The sequence below is a fragment of the Amblyomma maculatum genome, chromosome 1, assembly GCF_055883805.1.
Source record: "Amblyomma maculatum isolate TAMU_Amacu chromosome 1, ASM5588380v1, whole genome shotgun sequence".
NCBI classification, from domain to species: Eukaryota; Metazoa; Arthropoda; class Arachnida; order Ixodida; family Ixodidae; genus Amblyomma; species Amblyomma maculatum.
Window position 1 is genome coordinate 350,424,534 of NC_139344.1, and position 13,210 is coordinate 350,437,743.

The 13,210-nt window shown below is 44.0% G+C and overlaps 1 protein-coding gene across 1 annotated transcript in view; it reads right to left on the reverse strand.

Moving 5' to 3' along the window:
• The window catches only part of LOC146207742 (cytochrome P450 302a1, mitochondrial-like), a 79,309-nt gene that overhangs the window by 49,776 nt on the left and 16,323 nt on the right, over window positions 1-13,210 (reverse strand). The gene's annotated exons all lie outside the window — the stretch shown is intronic.

Genomic DNA, 13,210 nt, shown 5'->3' on the forward strand with positions numbered 1-13,210 from the left:
GTGCAGGTCTGTAGTATCAGCAATGGTTGATTTCGTAATCACAATGATTACTTTTTTTTTTTCATCGAGATTACTACTGCGTCCAATTGACGACCATAAAAGACTACACATGCAGATTTAAAGCATTGTTCATGACTGTTAGCGTGACGAGAGCTTTTTAAGAATTTTCGAGGCCGAGTTCTGACACTTGAACCGTCCTTGCAAAGAGCTCAGATGGAATGAACGATCGTTATTCTGCTTCAGTTTCTTATTTTGAGAAGGATGGAGTCGAATAGGAGAGTAGAATTTCACGTCGATGCATTGCTTGATCGTTTTCAAAAAGAGATGCAGTTAGTGAGGAAACATACCCATATCATACCCCTTAGATCAAACTTTTGGTTTGGGCGAATCGGTTTGTGGTTTCTGATTGCTCAAAATGAATGGAAAGACAAAAGAATGATTAGCTATAGGAATGCATAGTAACTACTAACGAGACGCTCTTCGTATTTTTATATTGTTTCACGTGCAAACGATTTCCACGGGGCGCTGACAGCTGGATTGTGCTGTGATGATCCACGAGTCGTGATCAGCCTTTCGTATCAGCCAGAGTATCATTCGTAGCGCGAGCCACATCGCGCTTTTTCCAGTGCATCCTAGTCGTCCTTAAAATCTTGTAATGCAATGAACTGTCGCTGTCTTCCGAACCTTCGCAATTCGCTTCATCTTAACACTTGTACGTAGCAGATGGACGACCAGCATTGCGACGGAATGAAGAAAAATCTCGGTGAAACCAGTTTAAGACCGGGGGTTCCTGCTTTCAACTGCCTTGGCTGGCGAACTGGTTCCACCGAATCGAAAGTAGCAGAAGTGATAGCGGTGGCCTCAGTCTCACAACTGTCCCAGCGTGAGGAGAGGGGGGGGGGGGGAAGGGGAGAAGGGAGGGGGGTGAAGCCCAAGCTTCCCGGAAAGCACCACAGTACATGAGGAGAGCGAGCGCGGACGAAAGCGCCATCGCGACGTAGGCGTCCGGCTGGTTGGCAGCCGCCGCGCTATCGGCGTCGTCGCGTCGTCGTTGCGAAGTCGTTCGGCGACGCTGCAGCGCCCGCTCGCCGCCGCCGATACTCATTAGCATGCGTTCAACGGGGTCAGTGTACGGTTTAAACGAGGTCAAAGACTCGTCAAGCGAGGCTTTCGCTGTTCGTTGCCTTGTGCGTGTGCCGTCCACCAAAGGTGTATTGGGATGAACTAGTTTGCACCATTCAGCACGCGAGCTAGGCCAATACACGTCGGCTGCCTAATGAAAAAAAAAAAAAAAAAAAGAAAAGAAAAAAAAAAGAAGAAAAGAAGAAGAAAAGGTTAGGAAGAAAAGTCGAGTTAAAGCTTACTGCGTTTGCATGGCGAAGCAGACGCACAATTGTTATTTATTTCCACGGGTAGGTAAGCTGTGGCATCGCCCCGTATATTACGTCCGCGTAAAACTTGCTCCAACTTAAAAAAAAAAAGAAAGGAAAGGAAATGTGAAAAAAAAAAGCATCTCTTTCGTAGTAACGAGTTGCAGCACATGCACTTTCTCTGTGACCGAATTCTTCAGGTTGTTTTTCCTCACTATAACAGGTTCATTCCAGGCCTCACGAAAGATATACCGCGAGCGCTTCGAATTAGAAAGAAGAAGGCATTTAACGTCTATAAGCCATTTCAAGCACGTGGTCGATATGTATCGGTCTCCTATACGTATTCACCTTCGGTGTATATAGGCGCTTTTTCGCTCCCTCCCCTCTTGATCTCGGCTAATCTTGCTACCAAGCCGCACGTGTACATCCGTTAACCCTAGGCCGCGAATCGTTCACTTCGTCGTTACAAAGCAGGATGTGCCGTTGGAGGCTGCCTGAAACGCGTATAGGTCGTCGAAGATGAATGAGTATGCAGGCAATAATATCTTAGAGGCTTAGATTAAACCTCCAGCTTATATTATTTACAATACAGCTCTGTTCAAAACCTGCCCACAAAAAAAAAAAGAAAGTAAGTGATTGTTATCGAAGCATTCGTGCGTTTAAAAGTCTACCTTTCATATGCTCGAGACATGTATTTCTTTCATACACGTTAGTGCAGCGGAGTGAGGCCTGGAGCGCTACCGTAGCTACTGCACGGGTTGCCGAGGACAACAGCAACTCTTCATTGAAAGGGGAATGCGAAAAAATGTGTACTTTGATTTCAAGTCTCGTCGTAGATTATGCATGAGTGGAATTGTTGTTCGCGAAACGTTTTTGTCTGAGTGCCTAAGTGTTCACGTGATATTAGCGTCGCTGCCGACTGGGAAACTAACTACTGTTAGGGGCTTTCCTTTCTTTCAGCCCGTTCTCAGAGCTAAGTAAAAATGACCCCTCCCTCTCCTCCCTTTCCCACGCATTATTTCTTTTTATGAGTCTATGAGAGGCCTGTGAGAGGCAACCATATGGCATACAGCTCTGCGATTCACTGGAATGGTATGCTTGTGACGAACTCCATGCGCCATGTCGCAACTAGAAAGATGGGTTTGGTTTTCACTGGCTTGCATTTCGGCGTTTTATTTTCTTGCGTCACTGATGCTGGTGACTATCTGTAGGGTTCTAATATTAGACTATACCACTGATACGGGGTGGCCGTTGCTCCAAGTTCTCCGAACTGCTGCTTGCGGCGAGAGAGAGCAACTGGCTTTTATTTCAGTTTACATGTCTCCTGCTGTTGGGTGCTGAGGGGAGGGGAGTGATATCGTTCGTCTTTGGTTCAAGTAAGAGAGAGCCTTGTGCAGGAGACTGAAGAGTATCTTGATGTCTGCAACTGTCCGACTGCCAGTCGCGTCTTATCATAGGAGCATGCGTGCGATGGCTTCGCACATGATCCATGCTCTCGTGTGTGCCACTATAGGGCTGAGTTTTTCTTTCTGTGTTGCATTGCATCTGCTGCGAGATACAGGTTTTGGGGACGCATTTCAGGTCGGTGTTCAAACTTGAATGCTCTCTGTGCCAGATGTTTAGTTTCCAACGCGACACCAATTAATATGCACATCTGTATTAGTATCCGCGGTATAGATAATTCAGCACGCATATCTCAGCTCAGAAGCTTGAAAGAAAGCACAGCAGAGATATAGGCGAACGCACTAACGAAAAAGTATTTATATTGATAAGCACCATTCGCACTTAATTCTAATATGGTAGTATGTGCTCTAATTTTTTACTTTACAAGAAGATGCAGGAAAAGAATGTATTTAGGAAAAGAGCACAGCTTTGTGCATTTATAAACTATAAGAGCTGGGGACATCGAAGGAAGCAGAGTGGTTTGCATTATAGTGCACGAAGTTCTCCTCGAGTTTGTTGACTGCGTGAAAGTAATCCAGTACTTAAGACTGTGGTTGTCATAGGCTTTATTTTATATGCTTGCAAGTGAGAAAAGTTTGGGTATGCTTTAACTGTGACAGGTGACGGTACAGTAGTTGCCCGCCAATCACTGACCGGTCATGGAACTTGCCAACTACCACCTGCCAAAGCCAAGCTCGTAAGGAGTACCGTGATTCAGGCTGCCCAAGTTGTCAGGAGCAAGATAAAGCCCAGCTTTAACCAAGCCATTAGAGGGTGCCTGCAATACCTAGAGGCAGTGTGTCTCTCAGACAGCACAATCCGCTGGTCCAATATTGGTTCTACGTTGGCAATTTTCGGTACATTATAGGACCAGTGCATTGCCAGCGTAGTACCAATTCTGTGACGCTGGTATGCGCCGCCTGGGTAACTCCGGGTACAGGAGCCCCAGAAGGCGAGATTCCGATATCACCCTCACATATCAATGGCGAACTCCGAGTTCACAGCACCTGTCAATTCGGCCATGTCATGTGATCTCGCGGCCGGAGAAATCACCGACCAAACAGCCCTCGGTCATGTTGACTGCCAACTATTACCTACCCGAGGTATCCTCAAAGGTCAAAGGTCGGTGCTTCAGACAAATGTACCTCCCGCTTTTCTAATTAGCGCCATGGAGTAGTTTAGGCGCACTAAAAACGCGTCATTTTAAGACCTGATCAAATTTAAGCCACGCTTGTGGGTCGTTCAGAATTCCAATATCCCAGACTACACCTCCAGTGAATCTTAGAATTCAAGTCAGAACTTGGGTGACATGATGCATTCTACCTGTACCAGGAATCAATGTCTTCACCATTCATTCAAGCTCATCCTGAAACACAGAGTGAAGAAAATAAAAAGCCCTGTGATCGAAAACACCAATTCCCGGAAGCGTACACTTCATGCTTTGGAGATAACGAAAGACAGGTGAGTACGCTTAGACATTTCTATTCATTGTGGACTCCGCCGCCGACAATGAAATACATCCACCCTCTGCGATGCGTTGTGTGGTTGTATCACGCGTCTACTTAGGGGAACAATGGATAACAGTCGAGCATTCGGTGTTGTCTTGTTCCGCACATAGTAGACATTGCGGAAGTAGTGTTAAATTGTTAGCCTATTTAAAGCTCTCATCCACACTCTCAAATGTCTGGCACAGCCTCGCTATATTATCTGAATAATAATAGTTAATTCAGAGCACCAATAGCAGCAGTAACAGCCCACCTACATATGCCTACAAAAGCATAAAGCTCAGATGGGGGTTCTGCATGTCTGCGCCAGGAACGACCATACTTTACGGCAATTTCTATCTTCTGTTCTGCTCGTCTCACTCTCTGCCGTGTATTGTTGCGTTTACCTTTCCTTGGAAAAAACTACGTTATGCTACGAGGCCATCCGTCATCTCCTGTCCGCAGTGCCTGCTCTCCCCATATGCCCCATTCCTTTTCTTGATTTCCGCTAGGGTATACTATTACATAGCATATTCATACCTTCACCCATTCTACTATTCTCTCAGATCTTCTGATCCCTTTCTGTTAGTTAACATTACCGCTATTATTTTTTATTCTGCAGCTCGCTGAGTGGTCTGCGATTAAATTTATGAAAAACGTCTTCTTGGTGCAGCTATAATGCGTTACTGGCGGAAAGAAGCTCGATCTCGACTAATATGCAATAAATGCCCTCCAGAGGAAGCCTCGTAGACGAGGAATGAATTCAGACCTCGGGTTCGTATGGTTGTAAAATTATTGAAAACAGGAACCGCACCAGTGAAAACAGCGAAGTAGCACACAACAGGACTAAAAATTTAATGAGAATATAAACGTTTTCCTACATTTGCTATGGAGTGTAAGAAGCATTACAACACTGCATAAGACGTAGCATATATTGATATGAAATGGAGGGGAAACAAGTATGAAAAAAGATAATTCTACCACCTTTCTAGTGACACATAAAAGCCCAAAGTGTTTTAAAGCTCATAAAAGGGCGCAGTGCGTGCAGTGAGCACCAGAAACAATTGCAGGTAAGATTTTGCCGTGATGACGAAGCGCCGGCCTCGATAATCGCAATGTTTGCGATGAATACTCGAAAATATATGTCTTGCCTTTCTTTCTTCTTTTTTTACATTTTAAGAATTATACAAGTTTAAAATGTGACCCTTGGGTTACGCAGTGCTTGCTACTAGCGGCCAACAGGTGACTCCAATCGTTTATATGTAGGGAAGCTGGGCACGGAGGAAAACTGTATTTTATGCAGCTTGAGGACAAATGCATGGAGGGAGAGGTCCGTGTTACTCGGGTCAGTTCAGCCATCCATATCGGCAAATTTGTGCGTGTCTTCTTTCGTTCCGTCAGGTGGGTTTTTCAAGGCATTCTGATGTATGCCGATATTAGCAGCTATCATGCCTACAGTCCGCGTTTTAACGACTATGTTTTCAATGACCAAGCTCACTGACTGGAAACGACGAAAATATCGAGATATTTTTTTGAACGGCTCATAATTTCAGTTACATGATTAGCATATATATAGCCTTCTCACAGTGATGATTACAGCTTACAGATTTTTTTTAGAAAGACACATAATGTTCCAAAATAAAAGAATTTAGCTTGTAAGTACATTTACGGCAAATTTTAACATTTTTTTTAATAAACGTATACGCCCCCCCCCTCCCCCTCCCCTCTTTTTTTATAACAAATTTCATTTCATGGCTTTGATTGTACCACCGACCCTTATAAACTCTCACCTTACCTGAATAAATAAAAAAGAGTAACAATAAAAAAAGTCTACCGTCATTGTAACACGTTGTGTAAGAGATTTCATGCACAAAAGCATTGCCGCTGGAGCAACGAGCACAGCCTGAGACCTCCATTCGTTCGCAGCGAAGTCCTGTCTATTCACACAATCCTGTTATCCCCAGCGGTCCTGTGGGGGGAGATACTGCGGACGATGGTTTTGGACATGCTGAGTAGGACAGTTCACCCCCCCCCTTCCCCCTCCCTTTTTTTTTTCTTTTCTACAAGCTTTGAGAGAAAAGTACGACAGCTCGTACTTGTCAGCCCACAGTGCCTGAAGTTACTGGCTCAGTGCAGTACGTGCTTTATGCACAGGAACTTTGATCTCGTCTCCAAGTGGTTCCTGCAGCCATACCTCATTGTTATTCTTCTAGGTGACGGAGTTGTTTTCGTTCCCTCAAAAAAAAAAAAAAAAAAAAAAAAAAAAAAAAAAAAAGAGGCCTGCCATTGCGGGATGCTTGGACTGACACCGCCTCCTGATCTCGTTTTGTATTACCTTTAATGTAGGGGCCAAAAAGTTCACATTTTTTTTATGTGCACTTTGAAAACAATGGTGAAATTGCGCACTGTTCAAGGCCTCCTCCACCTCCTCATCCTGTCTCGCTTATTTTGCTCTTCGCAAGTCAAAACGTACATGAAGGTACGTACGTTTCATTTTACTGATTTGCCACAGCATGATTCCGCCCCGCGCAGGCATGCCGACTTTTCTGGCTGTGGAGAGACACCGCTCGCAGATAGGAGGCGTCGGGCGGAGCGCACCTTTTTAGGCCATCTGCGCCACGGCAAAGTAACAGATAGCGGCCTTCGGACGTGTAGCAATCGTGGAAGCCGGGCTCAGGAAGCGATATCCCAGGAAGCTGAATGGAGGCGACGCGCTGCAGGAGGCTGCCGTATAGCGTGACTGGCGTGACGAAACGCGACCGTTATCACGGACACCGGAGAGAATGTTTTCGAGCGCCGGGCCTCCAGTGTCGCGCGGTGAAGGTAGCTGGAGCGTTCCACCCGACCACTCGGCTGATTCCCTTCCCTCCGGAGGAAATGTTCGAGGCTACAACGAGTGAGCCGCGAACTACGTGTTTCCACTAAGGACATTGGAGCTCATTTGCTAGCGCCAGACTGAAAACCCAGATGAACAGATTAAAACCAAGACGAAATTACTTAACTCGCGGTCACGCCGAATCTCCTTATTCTAATTTTACTCTCTTTAAGATCATTAGTAGACATGGTCTAAGTTCTGCGCCGCGCTGTTTTCTTCTTATTATTTTATTAACAATAAACGAACTGCAATGCATTAGCTGCAGCAACTGAACCTTTTAATTTCACTGAGCCATTTAAAGGGCATAGATTGTCCTAGTATGCTAATCATGCTGCTTTCCAAGTGTCCTAGTATGCTAATCGTGCTGCTTTCCAAGATAAAATGGTGACTATTAATAATATTGTTATCATTGTAGAAGTGATGATATAGATACATTTTTAGGTAGCCTCTTGATAGATATTAGAGCCTTTAACTCCGTCACAACCACAGCGATCATGCCGGTTGCGTAATCACGGAGTTGAAGAAACATGTTTAAAAGTACTAAGAAATAGGCTGCACAGAAATCAAGGGATTTTATCGGGAAAGCGATAAAGTGCAATCTCCCCAGTGCTATCAGTTGCGTTTTCTGTGGGGCATTCTGAGAATCGGTTTGGGAAGAGTTGCAGATAAAAGCTAATGAAGAATACCTCAGCAGACTACAATTCGCTGATGACATTGCCTTCAAAACTTTACTCAGAGCTTAAATGGCAGACGATGATCATGGAAGTAGAAAGGAAAAACACAACGGTGGGTCCAATGATAAATATCAAGAAATATACAGCAAAGGTCAAGTTTCAAAAAGAAACTGCATTTAACAATAGGTAGCTGAAAAATGGAACTGGTAAGGGAATGCATTTACTTAGGGCCGTTGGTAACCACAGATCCGTGAACTAAGAGACCAAAATCGCTAGCAGAATAACAATTGGGTGGAGTCACTTGGCGTGTGTACAAGATCATGAATGGGGGTTACGGGTATGCTTGCAGAAAAAAGTAAAAAACAGCCACATACAGCCGTGCCTCGTTAATATGGACACTACGGTTCCCAATAAAAAATGTATATACAGCGAGTCATCTGTACTTAATAGCAAATCACGAAAGAACAAAGAAAAAGAAACTTGCTATGATTGTGGTCTGGTTTCTTGCACGGTGGTGAATAGTGAAGTTGTAAATTGACACTTCTGGAGATAAATTCCAATTGCAACTGTCAGCGTTGTGCTCTAAATAATGTGGTGCAACTTGACGCCTCGAATGGTCTGTGATAAGCTTGATATGTCTCATGGACCAATCGCAACTTCCACTACAAATGTTCACATCCCACCAGCCGCTGTTACGTATCAGCATTCAGCCGGATAAAACAATCTGAATGCGGTTTTCTTCATGACAGCAGCTGCGGGCAGATTCCTTGATCATTCATTCATTCATTCATTCATTCATTCATTCATTCATTCATTCATTCATTCATTCATTCATTCATTCATTCATTCATTCATTCATTGCACTGAAAATGATAAACAGGATTGACTGGTAAATTCTAACTGTAAAATATGGAACCACAAGAGAAGAAGGCCCTCAGTCCTTCATTTGCACTTTTTAGCTGCGTTCTTCCGCATACATGCATAAAATGAATAATCTGGTTTGGGCAGTATAGATTTCATTCTCATCACTGTCCATATTACCTCAACAAAAAATACACAGACACTAATGGGTCCTGTGTGTTTCACATGTTCATTGTTCGGACAGCGAGTTTTCATATCAGTGAAACGTCGACGCATTGAAAAAGATTGATTCCCTCATTCCGCAAAGATTGCCTGTAAGTCGAGTCGTCCGTATTTGCAGGGTGTCTATTAACAAGGCAGGGCACATATTACCGTAGCAAACCTATGTATTAGAACACAGAATATATTAGAATATTTCCCACAGGCAAGAAATGAACTTAAATTGAAGAAAACGCCGCGAGGCAATATGAAAAAACACTAGAAAAAAGAAGGCTGATGAGCAAGCAGGTGTAAGAGAGGTGAGAGGTGCAGCGATGAAAAAAGTCATAGATGCTGTCAAATGTAATAACGAAGGCAATATTAGTGAAAAAAAAAAGGCAATTTCATGCATGAATGGAAAGATATGTGCAGCCTAATTGTGCTTGCTTGCTGGTTTTGGTTAGTTTATTTGCTTGTTTGTTAGTTTGTTTGTTTGTTTGTTTGGGGTGTACGGTTTCAAAGTGATTCAGGCTATTAAAGCAGTCGTAGTGCTGGCTCCAGAATTTTCGACAACCTGAGGTTGACATTAACTGGCATCGCAGAGCACGCGTACTCGCCAGGTTCCGTCAAAAAGTGGCCGCAGCAGCCAAGCTTCAACCCACGTTCTAGAGTTCAGCACTCAGTCACCCTAACTACTCAGCTACCGCGTCAGGGGTGATGTTATCAATTGCCCAACGCAGCAATGAGCCGTGAAATTTCGCAGCGCAGCAACACATCTTGAAAACTTCGCTTTATACTTACAAAAGCCTTTTTTTTTTTCTTATAGAGTCACCACCTACTTCTGACTGGGTACATAGGCAAAGATGTGAACGAAAGATAAAGGATGGCCCCTTAAACTGCCTATGCTCCCCTAAACGTATATTTTTCCCATAAAAATAAAAAAAATGTGATTAATACTGGATATGTGCGAACGAGCGAAGATCGCAAGCGCTGGATACGCGCCTGTCTCAGCCAAAATAAGCCAACGTTACGAAAGGCACTGCCCGCATCAGGAAACTAGTGGCCTGATCGTTAAGGCTATTTCCGATAATAACGAATGTTGCAAATGTTGTAATAGGTAATTAAATATATATATATATATATATATATATATATATATATATATATATATATATATATATATACACACTACAGAATGGGTGGCTATCAATAATACGTCATGTTAAGACTGAGGAAGCCAAGGGTTCATATCGCTAAGAGTAGCTGACATATACCATATGGGAACGTTAAGCATATCACATACTGCATTTACTTTGCTGGCACTCTGAGCGCCGCGACATTGCAGATAGTCACCATGCGCCAAAATGTCAGGGCTTCGATAGGTACACGATACACAGATAGATATATAATGATATAGTAGCGGCCGTGTTATTAGGAGGAGCGATTTTCCCCGGGCGGTGTTTTGCTTGACTCTGCTGAGCGTTTCAAGCCATTGCTGCTCAACAATATAACTGGATAAGCAGGAACATCTGACATTATATTATTCGAGAAGAAGGAAAGTGTACAGCCCACTAACTTTTTAGTTTAAACATATATTTGATAAGAAAAAAAAAGGGCGAGACATCCTAGCCTTAGGTCCTTATCTTTCTATATTTCTGCATTTAATGTACATCAAGAATCAAGGCCATATCATGTCAGAAAACCAGAAATGGCTCTTTATCACGCTGGTTACTGCATTTGTATGCGAGTAGATTATAGAGATAATTTCTGTTTGACCTCCACTCAAAGGCTATCTTTGCTCGTTTTTCAGGCCTGATCTTCAAGCTCAGTAGAGATGTGTCTCAGAAAAAAAAAAAAAAACCTTCTCGCCATATCTATGAAGAATTACGCATTTGAATTAGTGGTATTAGTGCGGTGAGCACTTCAATATAGCGATGTGCTCTTCTCTTGTAATAACAAAAAAAAAAAAAATAGATGCATTCAGTTAAAGATACTTAAGAAAAGAACAAAACGTCATGCAAAAAGACAAACAAGGATGGCCGGAGGGCTTATCCGTGCAATAAAGGTTAAACGCATGACGCCGGTTGCAATCATCGATAATTAGGGGCCTTCGGAAATGAAAATCTCATCATAGCTGTGATGCATGCTGAAGAGGAGGGCTCTGAAAAAGTTCCATCATTCGTGGGCTCCTAAAATAGCGCACGAAATTCTCGCTGTACAAATATTTTGGCATTTCACCAGCATGGAAATGTAGTGGAGCCCGCAACTGCACGAGAATATTGGTGCAGCGTCGCATCTTCTAGACAACAAACAAACGGAAGGCGGCAGTGTGTAGTCCACGTGATGCTGAAGCAAGGAAGCGTTCAAATAACCACAGTCGGTTTCAGGTTATGATGAAATTTGAACAAAAGCACCTGCTCTCCCACGTATCTTCTGAAAACAAATGCTCTTATCACAATGTTAAAAAAAACGACAGAAAAAAGCAAGAAGGGTGACAAGAAGTGAGTTTCAAAGCTGCTGCATGTGTTTAGTCTTATCGACACATTTTGGAACGAAGAAATGTCGCACGCACAAACGTGCACGGAATCGCATCCCCACTCACGTTTCGTTTCCAACGGGGCTCCTGCAGAGCTCTGGCCTCTACACGTGTCTTCCTTTAGCTGCGCCTGCAGCAGCGAAAATGCCCGCGGACAACTTGGCCGAAGAGCTTCCGGACTCCCATTTCTAGGTCAATATCCAGAAAGACGCTTATCTCTTGTTTTCTGGCACCGCGTGCACTGATAAGCGGCGTCTGCGGCGAGTTCCCGCAATGTCAGTGTGCCCGCAAAGCAGGCGGAGGAGAAAAAAAAAAAAGATCAGAATGCCTACACTCCGTTGCGTGAAGAATTACGGGATCCTTAGAGGAACGAGACGATAATGCAAGTATGAAGACGTTACGTTTCCTTCTGTCTTTTCAGTGCTTCCGGGCTGCGTTCTGGATGCTGTGGGTGGCGACCACTGGATGGAGCACTTTCAGATGATGTCCTTTATCATGCACGGCATTTCCGTCAATGCGCCCTTGTAGCGGGCGCGCAAATGAACTCCTGCCCAAAATTAAAGTGGTGGTCGCTAACTTACAAATCGGACCAATTTACAGTCCGTTTTTTGTTATCTTTTCTTTCTTTTTTTTTTTTTTTTGCAAATTTGTTTCAAGAATGTCAAACCCAGGAGCTGCAAAAAAAAAAAAAAAAGAGAGAGACAGATAGAGAGGGAGAGCTTTCATGTAGTTTGTTAGCCGCGGGATCCGTCGCGCTCGTCAAAGTTCATAAAAGCACACTTTTCTTTCTTTTCTTTTTTTTTTTTTTTTTTTTAGGAAGCGCGATGAAGTGCATACAGCGACCGAAACCAAAGATCCCAAAGCTCCTGGGGTTCAAATGGAAGCTGTCGTACAAATTGTCCTACCAGGAAGCAGTCCCGTTCCAGTGGCGGAAAGGTATTGTGCTTTAGGACTATGCACCGGATAACGTTTCATGCATCCTCCGGGAAAGCTCGATAAGAGTGCTGTAACGTCCCAGCCTTGTTACGCCAGCATCGCAGGAATTTCAGAGATCGAATAACAGGCAGATTTAGAGCGTTTGCGTTCATTAAATTTATTTGCTGCCGAACGGTGTCGCCTGCACTCCTGCAATTTAAAACCCGTCCTCATCTTGGTTGCTGTTTATGACACGTCCTACAGGCGCTAGCCATGCGATGACATGTGTGACCTATGGTTAGCAAACAGCGTCTAATATGATATAGCTCTATCTTTAAACCCTACCGCTAATATGATAAGCGTTTCGTTTCTTTCTTCTTTTCTTTTCTAGTAACAGAAGTCTGCACCCTCGTTCTCTTAATGGGTTACTTGAGCGACGCGACAGCCAAACAGCTTTCACGAAAGAAAATGAGAAAAAAAGACTTTGAGAGGTGAGGCACGGCCTGTCTGGCGGGTGAACACGCCAGTCGCGTTAGCTCACAACCAACACTCTACGTGCTCAGCCTAAGTGGAGGGATAACATCGTTTCTCAAGAGAAATCCCATTTTTCAAAACGCCGTCTGAAAAACTTGTAAGACGACCCTCCTGTCCAAACTGCACAGATTGAACGCAGCCGTGTCCTTTCAGTTCCACCGCAACGACCTGCCTCGCGTCGTTTCTTCGGGCTTCGCTGTTTGCGGTTTCGCGTTTCTTGTCCTCTCCGTTCTTGTTTTCTTTCTTCCCCGCCTAGAAGAAGGGGCGCCGCTCGTCTAAAGTGTTTCGGCCTCTTGCTTGGCCGCGGCATCATCTGAGTG